The sequence below is a fragment of the Meleagris gallopavo genome, chromosome 4, assembly GCF_000146605.3.
Source record: "Meleagris gallopavo isolate NT-WF06-2002-E0010 breed Aviagen turkey brand Nicholas breeding stock chromosome 4, Turkey_5.1, whole genome shotgun sequence".
NCBI lineage: Eukaryota > Metazoa > Chordata > Aves > Galliformes > Phasianidae > Meleagris > Meleagris gallopavo.
In genome coordinates, this window is record NC_015014.2 from 12807588 (window position 1) to 12823198 (window position 15611).

A 15611-nucleotide genomic window follows, 5' to 3' on the forward strand; every position below is an offset into this window, starting at 1 on the left:
GCCGCGCCGTGAGGAGAGCGGTGCGGCGGTGCTGCACCCGTAGCTCTGTCTGCTCTGTCGGTGCGCCTCCAGTCTGTGCCAGGGCTCTGTGTTGTCGTCCGTTGCCCTGCCTTTTGAGCGTCTTTCATGTGGAACCGAACAGCGAGGTCTTCGTAAGTTAGCCCTGCGATGGTCAGCTTGATCCTTTTGGCTGCGTTCTTTCTCGGTCGGCTTAAAGACCTCTTTTTGTTCTCTTAAAAAATTCGCGATTTATTATATACTGAAGCTGTCGTTCTTCTCATGTAAAAAACAAAGTTTCACGGGCAAACCTGGATTCACTCCATCGCATCTAGAGATAGGAATAAAATCAAAGCAAAATGCTTCTGTTAGAATCCCAATACATTCATTTCCGTTTTTGGAGTCTCCTGGGGAAAAGAATAATTCATTTAATTGTGTCAGTATCTCTATGCTTTTTACATTAGCTTATTATTTCACAACACTGTTAACAACAGAAATATAACACCTATATACACTTGTAATTAACTTTGATTGCAAGTCACTTGATTGCTCACATTTAAGCACTGTCAGTCTCAACAATTAAGTGGCATAAAGGTGCACACAGCCTATGATGATAAACTAACTTCATACAGAGTCACTGATAACATCATACACATCACATTAGGTCTAAGTGACAGCACTCCCTATGGAACGTGTTAGACATTTCTTAGATGCTCTCATCTTGGAAATTACTACTTCTTGCCAATTAGAAAAAAAAAGCAACAACACTGTCCTATGTGAATTGCCAGATGCTCATCTTTTCATTAACAATTGTGTCTATTAACTACTGCTTTCATTTAAAAAATAGCAGAGATTTTTTTTTTCCCATTTTTCTGTTCATCAAAATATATCCTATTTTTTTCCTATATGAACACAAATACTTAGGAGAAAAATCTGTCTTCTAATGATTGTGACGTGGTTCTTACAGAAATAACTAATGTTTACCAAATTCTGTTGATCATATGTGACACACTTGGTATGGCATGTGTTCCTTAAAGTCTGTTACAACTTCTTCAAGCATGTTGCACTTCGCACACTTCTAAGTCATAGTACAGCATTTGGCTTTCAGCTCTGTAGAGTTTAAGGCTGTGTACCATTCCTCCATGTGTCATGCTGTCATGCTTTTTGGTCAGAAAAAAACACTGAGTTCAGGTGATGTCTGGGCAAACATGGCAGGAAAGGAATAGGTTGAAAAGCAAACGATCAGCTATTTTGGAAGACAAAATACTGATAAAGAAAAGAATTTCATTTCTTCATATTTCAAAGCCACTTCCACAATTTCCTTTAGTCATTTTAGGATTAAATTTGTCTTCCTGAAGAGCTCCAGTGACTACAGTTCTTAAGATCTGTATGAAAATGTATCTATAATCCGAAAAATGTATATAATGTCAGAATTAGTTGCCAAGTTAACATTTTTTAAGTTTTCTTAAATCTGCTTATTTGGACAGCTACACTGACTCCTAATGCATAGACATCAGTCGAGCACTTTCAAGTTCATTGTAACATCTCTAGTTTGTTTTCTCCATCTACTTGATAATGACCACACAGCTACTTTGTTCAGATTGCAATGCATGATACTCTTCATAATCATACCCAGCTCAAGTTTCCCAACCTACATGTTTTTTTCTTCTTCTAAATCTACCTGCTGCACTCAGCTCTTTGAGAGAAAAGCACTGCTTAACATGTGTATATAGTGGGTTACACCAAGGCCTTGATATCCACCATAGCAACACTGTTATTTAAGTAGTTATCTCCTTTGTTGGAAGAGCATCTGTATACATACCATTGCTGTTTGTTAAATTTCTTCTGTCTTGTTTCTACTGTCGGCCACTAACAAAATCTGTATTGATGTATTTCTCCTTGAAGAGTGATTTTTTTGCTTTGTTGTGTGAGGATTCACCTCATCATTGCTTGGATCTTTTCTGCTACATTACTTGGAGCTTTAGTTGTATATATTATTCAAGTGGCATTTTGAACATTAAGCAGCCAAATCAATTCCAAACAAGGTTATCACTTAAATAAGCGTATAAATGCAACAACTGTAAGATGCATTAATGTACAGGCTGGATATTTCAGATCTCTTCCAAGAAAGAGAAATTTACTAGTGATTTCTGTCCCTGTTCTCATTGGTAATGTTAAGGAATAAGGGTGGTGAGGCACTGGAACAGGTTGCTCAAAGAGGTGGTGGAAGCTCTGTCCTTGGAGATGGTCAAGGTCAGGCTGGAGGGAGACCTGAGCAACCAGACTGAGCTGTGGGTATCCCTGTTCATTGCAGGGGAGTTGGACTAGATGGCCTTTAAGGGTGCCTTCCAACTCAAAAGATTCTATGATGATTCTTTGATTCTTCCCATGAGAATGTGGCTAGATGCACATTTCTAGTAAAATAACACTAGTTAGTAGGTTACATAGAGCTCTCTCTCTGTACACATTTTATGTACAACAAACCCTGGATACATAATTCTGGCATAAATTACATTCCAGCCAGAATCATGTTCTCTAGAACCTTTTCTATAATGTTATAAGCATAGATTCAAGTCCCAAATAAGGCAGGAAATAACCATAACAGCTGTTTCCGTAACATGACTGCCAGCACCTTTCCTAAAGAAACTATTTAAGCAAAGTTGAAATGTTCTCTGCATGCTAGTTCTCACATAAGAAAATCAGTCTGGTGTAGTTCTGAATAGGACCAGGGATTCTGTGTGTTTTTTGTTTTCTAATTTGATATTATTTTTATTCATAAGGTATCACAACAAGATGATAGCATCAAAGATCCTGCCTTAGGAAATTATTTCAGGAAGGTAGGCAGGACTTGCTGAAAGACTGATACAGAAATATTTTTTCTTTTTTTTTGTCTATGTTATATAAAAAGTTGTAATTTGTTTCATTCTATGGAGGGAAAAGGAATAATTCTTCAGATCAGCAGAAGTTTCTGTGCTTAGAATTCTGATATGAATGAAACTCCAAAGAGGTGAATAGAAATAAAAGTTGCTCCTTATCCTTGATATTGCACTATGCCTGTGAAAAAAACTGTTTGAATGTACTTCCCCCTGACTACTCTCACACCAAAGAGTACAGATTTTCTGAGGTGACAGGCAGTGTTTCCAAAAAGCACACCTTAGAAGGTTGTAATTAATAAACATTAGCTAGTATTCTAACTGGATACATCATCATTAAATACTTCAATTCATCTCTGTCTTGGAAATGCTATTCTTTATGTGTGTTGGTATTGAATTTCCAATGGTTAGGGAAATTTAAAAAAAGACTTTGGAATTTGTTCTATTATGATGCTTGTACAGTTCCGTTTTTACATGATTTGATTATATGGTTACATTCCTCTACAGAACATATGTCAAAATGGAAACATTTTATAGTTACTCTCCTGTTCGAAATTCCAAGTACTAACAGAGGAGTGAGCTTCCTTCCCCCTCACTCCCCCCCCTTTCTTTCCATGTTTCCCTTAATTATATACATACATTATAGAAAGAGATGATAATCTCTAATTTGAGTTGCATTCGCCTGCAGTTTCTTCCTTGGTATTTGAATTGTTTAGAACTGTAACGCTGGAGCTTCCAGTCTCTGTTACAGCACAGTGAGTGTATCTGGTTATACACATGCTGTGTAATCCTGATATCTTAATCTTAGAATTCCCTGATGCCTCCTTTTCTGCCTTCGATGTCTTTCTATGAGTCATATGTATTTTCCTAAAGTATTGTCTTCCCTCTTATGAACAGAGAAATAAATTATAATTTTTATTTGAGCATTTAATCTGGTTAAGAATGCATTTCCACATGCTGGTTTTCCTTACCTGTTTTTAAGTACCCCCTGCCTCCATGGTTGGCCTTTATATCTTTAAGGTCTTCATCAGGTTACCTGCAACCAAGCAAAAGTAGAAATGAAATATCGTTTGGAAGTTTGTATGTACCTAGTGACTTGGATATGAATTCCACTTATCATATTTCTTCTCATCTGTGCTGATGCAATATTTGTTGTTAGTCTTTTCCTGTTTTCTTCTTTATTATCATCCTAGTGATACAAAATAAATAAAGGAGAATTGCTAAAATTGTTCTTTATGGATTTCAGTCATTTTCATCCAAATGGCATACTCCAGCAAATCAGTTTGCCACAGAGTCAAAAGTGTCATGTTGAATTCTGACAGATCTTTCTGTATATTTTTACAGATCAAGAAATGCTTCTTGCCTGGCCTCAATTGTCAAAGACAGTAGGGTATATGCATAAATAAGTGCATAAATACCTAAGATGGGGAGTTCAATATGGCAGCTGAAAAGTAGATTCACTGCCAGCTTTGTTGCATCTATTGCAAGAAGAGTGACTTTTGGCAGTTACAGTCTGCTGGAACAAAATACATTGCCTGTAAACACAAGGAAGTAATCATTTTATAACTTTTTATGACAAAATGCTCTTTGGTCTTGAGCATTAAGAACTGCTTTAAAAATCCGTGGCTAGAAATTAAACTCCAAATAAAAAAGCTGCTTATAAATACTGTTGACCTTAAACATTGGGTTCTTTCTGCTTTCACACAGCACAATACTTCAGGAGAGCAATATAATCCCAAAATAAAGATTAGCCTTGCCAAAAGAGGAAGTTTTATTTTGGTTAGGTGATTTTTTTTTTTTCAGTATGTGTTAGAGGTTTTGTTTTGTTCAATTCTTTTATTTTTACTGTAATGTAATTTTATAATGTAACTTTTAACGTGAAGAATTTTGTCCACTTTTCTCTAGAATGGTAATCAGTTTTTTTCTTCATTTTTTTGTTACATGTTCTTGACTGGAGGATTGCTACTATCATTGTTTTTAAATAACACTGAATAAATGATGCTTAATGAGTCTTCACATCAACCCTATTAGAAAATACACTTCCACTTTCTCAAGAAATTACAATAACACTCAGCTAAAGCAGCTGCTTTACCTTATTCTGCTCCTTTAGCTTTAGAAAGGATCATAAGAGCATCAGTGTAATTCCTTATAAGATCTAAGTTGTGACAGGAAATACCTCCTCACAGGAAACGTGAACTTTTACTAGAGTAAATGCTGAAAAAACTCATCAAACAACTAATTGTCCACTATTTTAATGAGTATTGCTTACTTCCTTTAAGTCATACACCCTTAGTATGTTAGCCTTCCTTTCACCCCTCCCCCACCATCTTTTATGCAAAGAAAACATTTGTTATTGTGAAAGCCCTCTTAAGAGCCCAATTTCCAGTAGCACTGACAAGAAATGTTTATGTTTTCAGCTTTGGTAGTAATACCTACGTTGGTTAGTTCAGGCAAAACTTAGACATAGGCATAAAACATGAGCATATAGGAAGCAGAAGGTTCTTCACTACGGCTGTATTCACTGACACCCAAGTCTACATGGTGCATTTATCAGAATAGATAGCTGTATGCTTGTAGAGTGTGCTGTAGGGAATTGGCCTCGAGTCTGTGCTCAGTGCCTTGCTGTGCTGGACTGTGGCTGTTTCTGAGCTTGTGGGAGCAGCTGCTCCCAGCCTAGCAGGAGCTGTACCGACCCATTTTGTTACACCTGGCTTGTGCTGCAGCGGCATTTTTCACACACTATTTGAACTCCCCAGCCAAGCCTGGTTTTGCTGCTTAGAAGGTGAGAGCCAAGCACAGAGCCCAAAAGAAACAAAAGACCTCGAAATAGCTCCATATTAGAGTTCTGAGAGGGATTAAGAGAGGTTTTCTGCGTAAAACTCCAGTATGATCTCAGAGGATGTTTGAAAATCCCTTACAAATTACTTTTCACAGGAGCTGGATTTGGAAGCTATTTTAATATAAAACAGGAATCAGTGGCAAGAAGTTGTACAGGTAGACAGACATTCCCTGCCTGAGCAGTAAAGTCAGAACAGTAAAGAATCAAGGGAATCAGTGAGATTTAGGAAAGAGGTGACAACAGAAACAAGACAAGACCGCAGCGATTACCAGGCTCTTCCAAAACACAGTTTCTTTCATTATTATTATAATAGCCATGTACTAAGGAACATTTACTTTAAGAAATCACAATAAACTAAAAGCAATGGAGAATTGTCTGAATAGATTAGCTATGGCATTTTGCTTATCAAGAGATTTACACAGACCAGAGCACTTTGCAGAGCAGCTAAACTGCTGGAAGACAGTTGTTGTGGGTGGTTACCGTCGTCTTCTTTCACATAATCCTTTCCATATTAACCCCACATATTTTTTCCTCGCTATATTTATGTAGCCAGATCCACTGCTGATGCAGTTAGAACCAACTAAACCCAAAAAATTCTACCTATCCTTAGCCCAAATTGCTGTGAGCATTTAGCTAACTCTAGGGAAGATGAAAGCTCTGAAGAGCATCTGGAACCTAGCAGCAGAGGTTGGTGATGGTAGTTGTACATGTTAGATTTTGACTGAACTTCAGAAATTAGTTGAACAAGGGTAGATTTAAACAATTTCCAGGGTACGATGCCCATCTTGCCTTGCTAACACTTGCAACACTAACACAGACTGATAAGCAGTTTTACTGACACTATTGCAATTACTCTGTTGGAAATGCCAGTACAGGACACAAAGCCAATCGCAGCTATTACCCAGATGAATACCATGTGTGAAATTTGTTTTGTTTATGTTTATAAGGGGTGAACTGTAGGACAAGTTGATTGAGTTGCACAGTGACTTAAATATGTCAAATTATCACCTCAAAGTGTCAATTGTAGCATTACTAGTAAAATGTAGAACAAGACATCTCTGCAGCTGGCAGCCACCTACTCACACACGTAAGAGATAAGCTGATCCATTTCTGGTAACAAAGATTAGCCACTGTTACAGAAACTATTGAATTGCCTCTGTACAGATGAACAAAACGTGGTCTGTGATATGACAGAACCCAAAAGACTTGCAAAAATTCGAGCCAAACTCTCTGATATGCTGCAGAGACACTGTCATGATTGAACATCTCAAACTCTTCCTCCATTACTGTTGTCTACTGCAGAGTCTCACATAGGTACTTCAGGATAGTGCCACTGCTCCAGAATTACAATCTTGGTAAATTCAGAAGGACACTGAAGATCCAGAGGTGTTTTTAAAGTTTAGTTTAGGGCTTTTCAGAAATCCTAATTTTAGATACAAGTCTTCTAGAGGAAACATTTCTGGGAGACTTCAGTTTTCAAATTCATGTCTGGAGATTAAATTCAATAGGATTATTTTTATCAACGATCTGCATCAGATGAAGGAGCAATACACTTCACAACACTGACAAATTACAAAAGAGATGGCAGACAGTAAAAGGAGAGGAAAAAAACAGGGAGTTAGCAATGCATGTCTTATTTTCTTCATTTCCACTCCACTCAGGAATGGTCATTTCTCACATGGAAGAAGAAATGAAGTGGTGCAGAATTCTGTGATGCAGAAAAAAAAACATACAGCTTTTATTATCTAACAGCCGAACAGGCACTGGAAATCAGAGCTTCACAAGTGGTCACACACAGATCATTGCTGAGCAGTGTAATAGCCAGAAAAGAGCCAGGAGCAACTACTGCAATTGTGGCTTTTAATAATAACTTTGGATATTTCACTTATCCTTCTCAGACTTGGCCAGAGGTCTCAGCAAGCCCTCCTTCAAGTTAACACCGTTTCTGTGATCCACTTCCAGATACCTTACATATAGGAGACAAGGTTAGCAATCAAAATCCTACACCTGGGATAAAATCATGAAATCCAAGAAAGGAAGAAACTTTTTTTTAGTAGCTTATGTTGCACTAATAATTTTTTAATTATTATTAAAACTCTTGCCTTTAACTTCTAATTTTTTTTTAAATTACTCTGTCAAATTCATCACTAATGGGTTCCCTTAATAATGTAAAAAAACAGCTTTCTTCTTCATGTTTCCATTTCTTTGTTATGTTCTTATGAGCTTGCAAATCTGTAAGCACTTTTTGCCATTTGCAACCCAATGTGGGGAGGTCAGGATGTTTATACATCATTCTGTATTTTAGTTTTGATTATTGCCACTTAAGCATAATTACAACATCCATCCAGTTAAAAGTTCAGTTTCACTGGAAATTGCTTTTTTTCAGTGAACCATTGCTAATCAAAAATGTATGAGCAATGCTTTCATAAGTTAAAAAAAAAATGGTAAAATACTCTCATAAGTAAAACAAAATAAAAAATGGAGAGTGAACAACTTTCTGTTCTAACATGGCCATCTGTCACTTATAAAGACATCACCCCATTAACCTGTCTAATCAACTCCATTCTTTTTTCAAAGTTGGTTAAGTAAGTTTATGAGGAGACATAGATGTTCTCTTGATTAAATCTGTTGTAAAACGGCCTCCCTAGTGTTCTGCTTTGTGTGCATTTACACATATAGAGGTAATTACACGTACATATCACTACTGTAAATTCCATGCCTGTCATATTACAGTACATGACATTTTCATTTCCTACTGGTGAAAATGAAATCCGATATTTTCTGTTCAAGTAATAATGACCAATTAGAATTTGTTATTATTAATGTTTGTCCTAAAATGCTCCAAGGCATGAGGTGGTTTCCGCCAAGGCAGTTGAATTTATAATGTGGAAAAAAGGGGTTTGACATGTTGCTACAGCGCCTTCAGCCAATCACTCTCAAGACTGGTTATTCCTGCAAAAATAGTAGATCTCCCTGGAAAACCTATAATGTATGCAAGAATGTTACTTGGTTCATGATTAAAGTATAGCTGAAGTAACTGATTCTCTTCAGCAGAAGTGTTTCAAGCCTGCCTCTGACCTTTCTCTGATGTTTTGCTTTTATCTCAGGGATCTGTGTAAGTCTGAGTTAAATATGTTGCATCAGTTTCTGAAGTGTTTTGATCAGTTATCTTCATCGAGGTACCTTCAGTGTCTTGGCTTTCTACCAGGAACAGGAAAACTTTTCCAAATTCACCTTTTGATTACAGATAACTGTGCTATATATGGGAACCAGAGTAGGAAGGCTTTCATAATATCAAGTCAACACTTAGTAAGTAGCTGAAATACTTAGTAAGTTTTAAAAGCACTACCAGTCACTTCAGAAATTTTCAAGTCAGTCATATTTGGTGACCATTTTATCTCTGCCGATTTCAACAAATGGGTACATATGTTGATTGCCTGACTCTTATTTAAAAAAAAAAGATATGTCCTCATATCTGGAGATGGGAAGACCTATGCACACGGACATCTTTTTCTAACAACCCTTCAGTGGTGATGGACAGTGCCCTTGTTTTTGTAAGATGACTGAGCACTTGGGTTGAGACTCAAATCTCTTGACATGACATGAGAAGTTCTCCCTCTAGAGACTCCCCTCTGCTCGAGAGACAGGCAAAGCAATACACAAACCCACATTCCATATGATATATGGAGACAGAAGGGGTTACAAAAGAGCAAGTACAACTTATGGAGTGACCCATTTGGAAGAAGGCAATGGATCTGTCATTGAAGGACATGAAGTATCCCATGAAGGACACTTGCAAAGAACCTACTGGGATTATTACACCTCAGTGAATGACTAGCAGATCTCTTGGGAGGTCACAGGGTATTAGAAATCCATGGACAACTTATGAAATATTCATACAAAAAGAAATACCTATTATTCTTTATCAAAGGCAGAAACTGAAGAACAGAATTTTTTCAGGCTCTGGTTGGCCACTTATTCCTCTTCCCCAGTTCATAAGCACATGTGGCACAGTCAGAGACATGAAGCACCAAATGGTTCATCTACTTTTTCTTTTCTAGAAGAAAACTGGCACTTAGAAAAATAACAAACTTATGCCACCTCTACAGTCTGAAAGCAGCTCCTCTAGTGTCATGTGGTGGTTAGTAGCAGAGTAGAAGAAGCAAAGGTAGACTACAACCATTGAACTTCAGCTTACTCAGTGAGCTAGCAGGCAGGATCCCATGGAAGGGTGTCCAGCAGGGCCACAGACAGCTGCTCAGTCTTCTCCATAGAATCACAGTCATTCAGGCCAGCTGCAGGACCCTGCCTATGTGAGTTTTGACCACCTCTACAGAAATTCTGTGGGTAATTTTAACTTAGACATATGAATTAAACTCAATTTAAACTTAATCCCTGCTGTTTCATTTCTGGCAGTCTCTATTCTCAAGTAGTTATCTGAATTCTTTTGTACCACTGTGTGAGTTTGTTCTTGGAGGGGCTGTTAGGTTTCAAAATATAACTTGTACTGTTGTTACAGTGTTAACGATGCAATCAATTTTCAGACTTCATTTAGATAACAACTGGCTTCATAAAGAAAACAGAGGCTACCCATTAGAGCGTGGTGTTGTTTTGCTATTTCTCAGTTTTCTGTTTGTATCAGCAGCTTATAAAAGTTTAAATGCTATTCTGAAATAGACGTACTTCAAGACATTGTTAAAAACTGTCTCATTTTGAAAAATTGTAGTTATAAAAAATTTTTGAAGTATTTTTTGATACCCACTTGCACTGGGAGAAAAAACCTCTGTGTTAGCATAATAGCAAAGAGACAATAAGAGAGTAGCAGTCATTTTCTACAACATTCACTGCAGTCTTTATTCAAAAAGTTATATAAATAGGACTGAAAATATTTTTTTGTAGGGAAGTGGACTAGGTGACTTCTTAATGGCACTTCCTGTACTGTATTTCTGTATTTTCTTTGTCAGGATATCCCATTATTACAGACCTGAGCCCAGAGCTGAGAAGTCTTTCCTCACAAGCCCGTGCCTATTGAAACAGACTGAGATATCTTTAATTAGAACATCCTTTTTTAGCTGACAGAGATCCAAAGAAGAATAGCTAGATTCAGAAACAAGCTTGTATTTGCTGTGGTGAAGCAGTTCATCTATTTTGATGACAATGCTTCTTTTAACATACCTCCAGTAAAACAGGAATGGTATTTATCCATTTCAGAGGGATTTCTCATTATTGCTTTAATTTTGTATCTTAAAAAGATACAAAATTCAAATATTTTACTATTTAGTTGCATATCTCACAGTTTAAATATTTAGGCAATGTGAGTTGAAACCTCGCTTAAAGAATTGAGCAAAAAGTGAATTAAGAATTTAGATTCAGCTGTAGAAACTAACCATAAGCACCTACACTTCCTTAAGAGGCTTGAATCTCAGTGCTATGACAGTGTGAATGTTGTTGCAAACTGGATATGGTATTATTCTGGTGCTAAGTCTATTTTCTCCTTTTTGAAAAAGAATTTTCCACGAAGACTATGACTGCCAAATTTCCTACACTTTTTTTTCCCCCTCAGATATTTTACAGGTTCCCTTTCCCTCAACACGAGCTATGAAAGGGATGACTTGGCTCCAGGACCACATATGTGCATGTTACCGTGACACTTTGACAACTGGTCATCTGAAGAACACAGTTTGGAAACCCTAATACGAGCAAACAGCTTTGTCCTCCATTTACTGAATTCATTTAACTAACCACATTGTAAAATTATATTGCATGCCATTCATGATCTCTTCAATGAAAGATGTCACTCCTTAAATAATGCTTTATACTGAAATATTTATTACTTCAAGGGGGGAACCTTGAGTGCCTTTATTTATCTTTGGAATCTGATCTTTTTATATTTTTAGAATATCCATCTAGCACAGCTGATGGTTAGATAAGTAGATAGCCATATTCCTGCTAGACAAGAACTTTGAACATCACATCACCTTTTCTTAATTTGAAATGGATGATGGATAAAATGCATGAGAAGAGTCAGAATTTTCTGCCAAATCCAGCATAGTGGTAACCTTCTTGTATAATGAAGTGTTAACTAAGTCATGCTTTTGCAGAATGATTTAAAGTGTGACTCCACCACCAAGAGACTGCTAAAAAAAAAAAAAGCAGGGCTCCATGGTGTCTCAGTAATTTCAGCATGAGATGTGCTGAGTTCGCAAGGAAAAAAGGTGGGAATGTTTGGTTGGGGAATTTTTTTCTCCTAATTTCCAGTCCCCCAAACTCCTTCCTCAGGCTTTTTTGCATCTCATGCATCATTAACTGGAATAAATTATCATCAGACCAAATTGTGTGATCAACTATAGCTGAGCTGGCAGTCGAGGGAGAAAAGGAGAAAGATTTTAACCTGCAGCATAGACAGATTTAGTAGGAAATAACTGATGAAGAAAATAGTCACTCTGCTTGGGCACTTCTGAAAGACTATTTTGTAGAAAAGAATCAAAAGCACAATAATGAGACTTAAAAAGCTTGTACAGAAGAGACATATAATAGCCTAGCTTTGGGAAAAGTCAATACAATGAGAACATTTCAGTTTTACAGGTAAATTTCAAACATTTCTACAAAAAACACTAAAAAAAAAACCAACTAGGAAACTGAGAACAGATAAGTCCAAAAATACAAGATTTTAAATAACTTGATGCATTAAACCAAACACTACTACATGAATTTGCTCTTCAGAATCAGTTGCTCCATTACAAAAACCAACGCTTAGTTCTGAACAAAAAAATCTCATCGCCTTGTAAAACTGGCATAACTCTTGCACATCCCTAACTTATGCAGCCCCAATCCATGCTGAAATAGACAGGTTTGGCTAACTGGTGCGGACCAGGGCTCAGCACGCAAATACTGTGCTACCATCTCCCCCCCATCACACGACCTGGGAGCAAAAGAAGAACACAAGAGGTGATTTTCTAGTGGAGGGCACATAAGGACCCTGGTACCTCCCTTCCTTGTCCATTTCCCACTGCTGGAGCAGAGGCAGAGCCGCAGCAGAAGGTTGCTGCTGCAGTGTGGAGAAGAAACAGAATGCGACAGGCTAGGAATGCAACGTGCTGCCCTGTTATTATTAATGTTGGGAGGCATCCATGCTCACTGTAGCTTTTTCTCAGTAATTTATGTGTTATGCCAGAATGTTTTGCTATGGTGTGATTCAAAATATTTGAAATATTTTTATTTAATGAGGACCTGTAAAGGAAGAAAGCTGTATTCATGCAAGGGAATTAGAAAACACAGAAGTTCTGGTGTCACCACCAGGATCCCAAGGAGCTAAGGAAAATATTGTTAAATGAGGCAAGGGACTGTTTGTAACTAGACTTTGACATTGATATAAATACTTATAGCACGCTCAATCAGAGTAAATTTGAAGCAAAAACAGAACATTAAACAGGGTATAGCAGCACTACAAAAATATATATTCACCAAGAAAAACTCTGACTGCAAAGCATTCAGGCCTTGATATAATCTGCCTAAATTACATATCAGAGCTGATAACTAACATTATTCCCACTAACCAAGTGAAATTTGGGCTTGATCAATCTACTCCTTAACATCTGCTTATTGAAGGAAAAAATAAAGAGCTATACAGAGCAGAAATGAATATGTTTTCCATCTAACATTCCATTTAACTTGTAAAAAGATGCTCAGGGCTGTTTTGACTCAGGAAAGATGAAAACAGGCAGGTTTCTGATACTTAAGTACCTCTAAATATCAGGCTAAAAGGGGAATAAAAATTGAGGAATCTGGTTACAAGGCCAGTGATGTCAGACAGTAGAGATGAAACCTCAAACTCATTAAGGAGCTTTAAGGAAGAAAGCCAAAGGAGAAAGCAGGAGATGTTGACTCCTCTAAGTTTCTAAGACTTACAGGGAACAACACAAGCTCCTGCTTCTGAATTTTGAATTTGCAGCTAATTCCCAGGTGGGGATTAAAGCCCCTTATGTTAGAAGACAAACACTCCTTTGCCCACAAAACTCTCCTGTTACAAACAGATGCTAAACTTCATAATTAAGCAAAAGCTTATTCTCACAGATCAAGTTGGTAGCAGCTAGTTTCCTAAAGAAAGCAGTGTTCTCATAATGCTGCCAATAAAATAGCTTAGAGTGAAAGACCATAAACCATCTTAAATCACACTTGCTAGATGTTTTCTATTGCTGTTTGTAATTTAGTCAGTGATGTAGGTACATTTATATAAAGAGTTCCACAGATACACTCTTTCAATAGAAAGGATACAGTTTTCTTCAGTTAGTTGGGTTTTTTTCTTTTTTTTTTTCGTTTTTTTTTTAGGGGGGGGGGGGGGGAGGGGAAACTTGCAACCCAACCAACCAGAGATTACAAATGCTACTTGGTATTTCCTAGGAACAGATAGTATTTGGAGAAATGATTTTCTTGCTCCACTAAAAAACAAAGAACGTAAAGACCTTTGGAGTATTGCTTAACCTTAAGTGTACACAAGAGCTTTGCAGGATGGATGCCACCTCGTATTTATGTAGTCAACTATAGCTGTAAAACACGAGAGGAAAAGGCTACTTGAAGCAGAGAACTTAGCAAACTAAGCTGCGAGTTATTCACAAATTAAATCTGTTTGATTCTCACACAACAAAGGATATCACAAAAGGAAATAGTTTGTAGTGGATAGATGATCTGTTACATTTTGATGACCCACCCAAAATCCTGTTGAAACATAAAACAAAGACCTAAAATAAGCTTCTTGTTTGACATAATGAAACGCAATAGAAAGCACAGCAACAACAGCAGAGCAGCAAGGTCCCAGGCTGCAATAAGAAAGAACTTACCCAAAAGTAACAACAAAAAACACAGAAAAAAAAAGTGGGGAAAAAAAGCTACTGACCTTCAGAAAGCCTCAAACACACAGGAATCTCTAAAGAGAGGCCCTTGCCCCCACTGCCAGCACTTAAATGAGGTCTGGAAAGGGGTGGATCCTGGCTTATCCCCTTCCTGTCACTCAAGTACACTGCATACATCTGAGCTCCCCTGGGTTGTCTTGCCTTCCCACCAGGTGCTCTATCAGTGCTTCAGGCCATGACTTAGCATTTCTACTACACCCAGCTTAAACTCACAGAACAAATCAGGATATAAGAAGCATTGGAGATCACATAATACTGATCCACAAGGCTAGCATCAAAGTTGGATCAGACTCAAGTGGGCATTTCCCTCTAAAGAAAGGAAAAGAAAGTAAGGAAAAGAAAAAAAATGATAAATGTTTTAGCTGCTTTAATAGCTACAGGTGTTCAAAGTATTTGCTTACCTTTCTGATTCTCTTTGAAATGCTGAATGACAGCATCTGGTTGAAACGTAGTGGTGATGGAACCAGATCCACTGAGAACCTTCTTTCCAGTAGGCTTCCTAAGGTTCTTGCCAGACACCTCTGCTCCTCTGATTTTGCTGTTTTTTGTTATCTCCCCTTTAGAGCTGGTTTCAAACTCATTTAAAAAAGAAATTTCAAGACAATAAAATGCATTTTTTCTATGTGCTTCGAGCTGAGAAAGCCTTCAGCTACTAGGTAGGGCAAAACCAGATGGCAACGACTGAGAGGTAAACAGATTATATGTGGTGTCTGATAGAAAAACTTCTAGGAAACCCCAAAAGTTGTCCTCAGGAGATGCATAATTTCCAAAGCTGTAAGAGTTGTTTTATTTGTGCAACTGAGATTTCACTGTTAACTCAGTCGGCAGCAGGGTATCTGAATTAGCAACATGCCAACGATGCAGTAAAACGGAGGGGAGGTTTTTGCGTATCTACAGCTTGGAGAAGGACGTTGCAGCTTATTGTTCTGGGTGGGGTCCTTCTCCTGTGACATTCAGGAGAAAAACCCAAAGTAGTTTGGTTGGGGTTTTTTT

General features: G+C 37.6%; 1 long non-coding RNA gene across 2 annotated transcripts; it reads right to left on the reverse strand.

Moving 5' to 3' along the window:
* Positions 1-6: 6 nt before the first annotated feature.
* LOC109367178 lies at positions 7-15605 on the reverse strand. Of its 2 annotated transcripts, none has more exons than XR_004159483.1 (3): positions 15020-15605; positions 3842-3906; positions 7-328 (listed from the first exon to the last, which is right to left on the reverse strand). It is a non-coding gene; the product is annotated as an uncharacterized LOC109367178 (long non-coding RNA). The 2 variants fall into 2 exon arrangements; XR_004159484.1 differs by lacking the exon at positions 15020-15605 and adding an exon at positions 14603-15012.
* Positions 15606-15611: the final 6 nt, after the last annotated feature.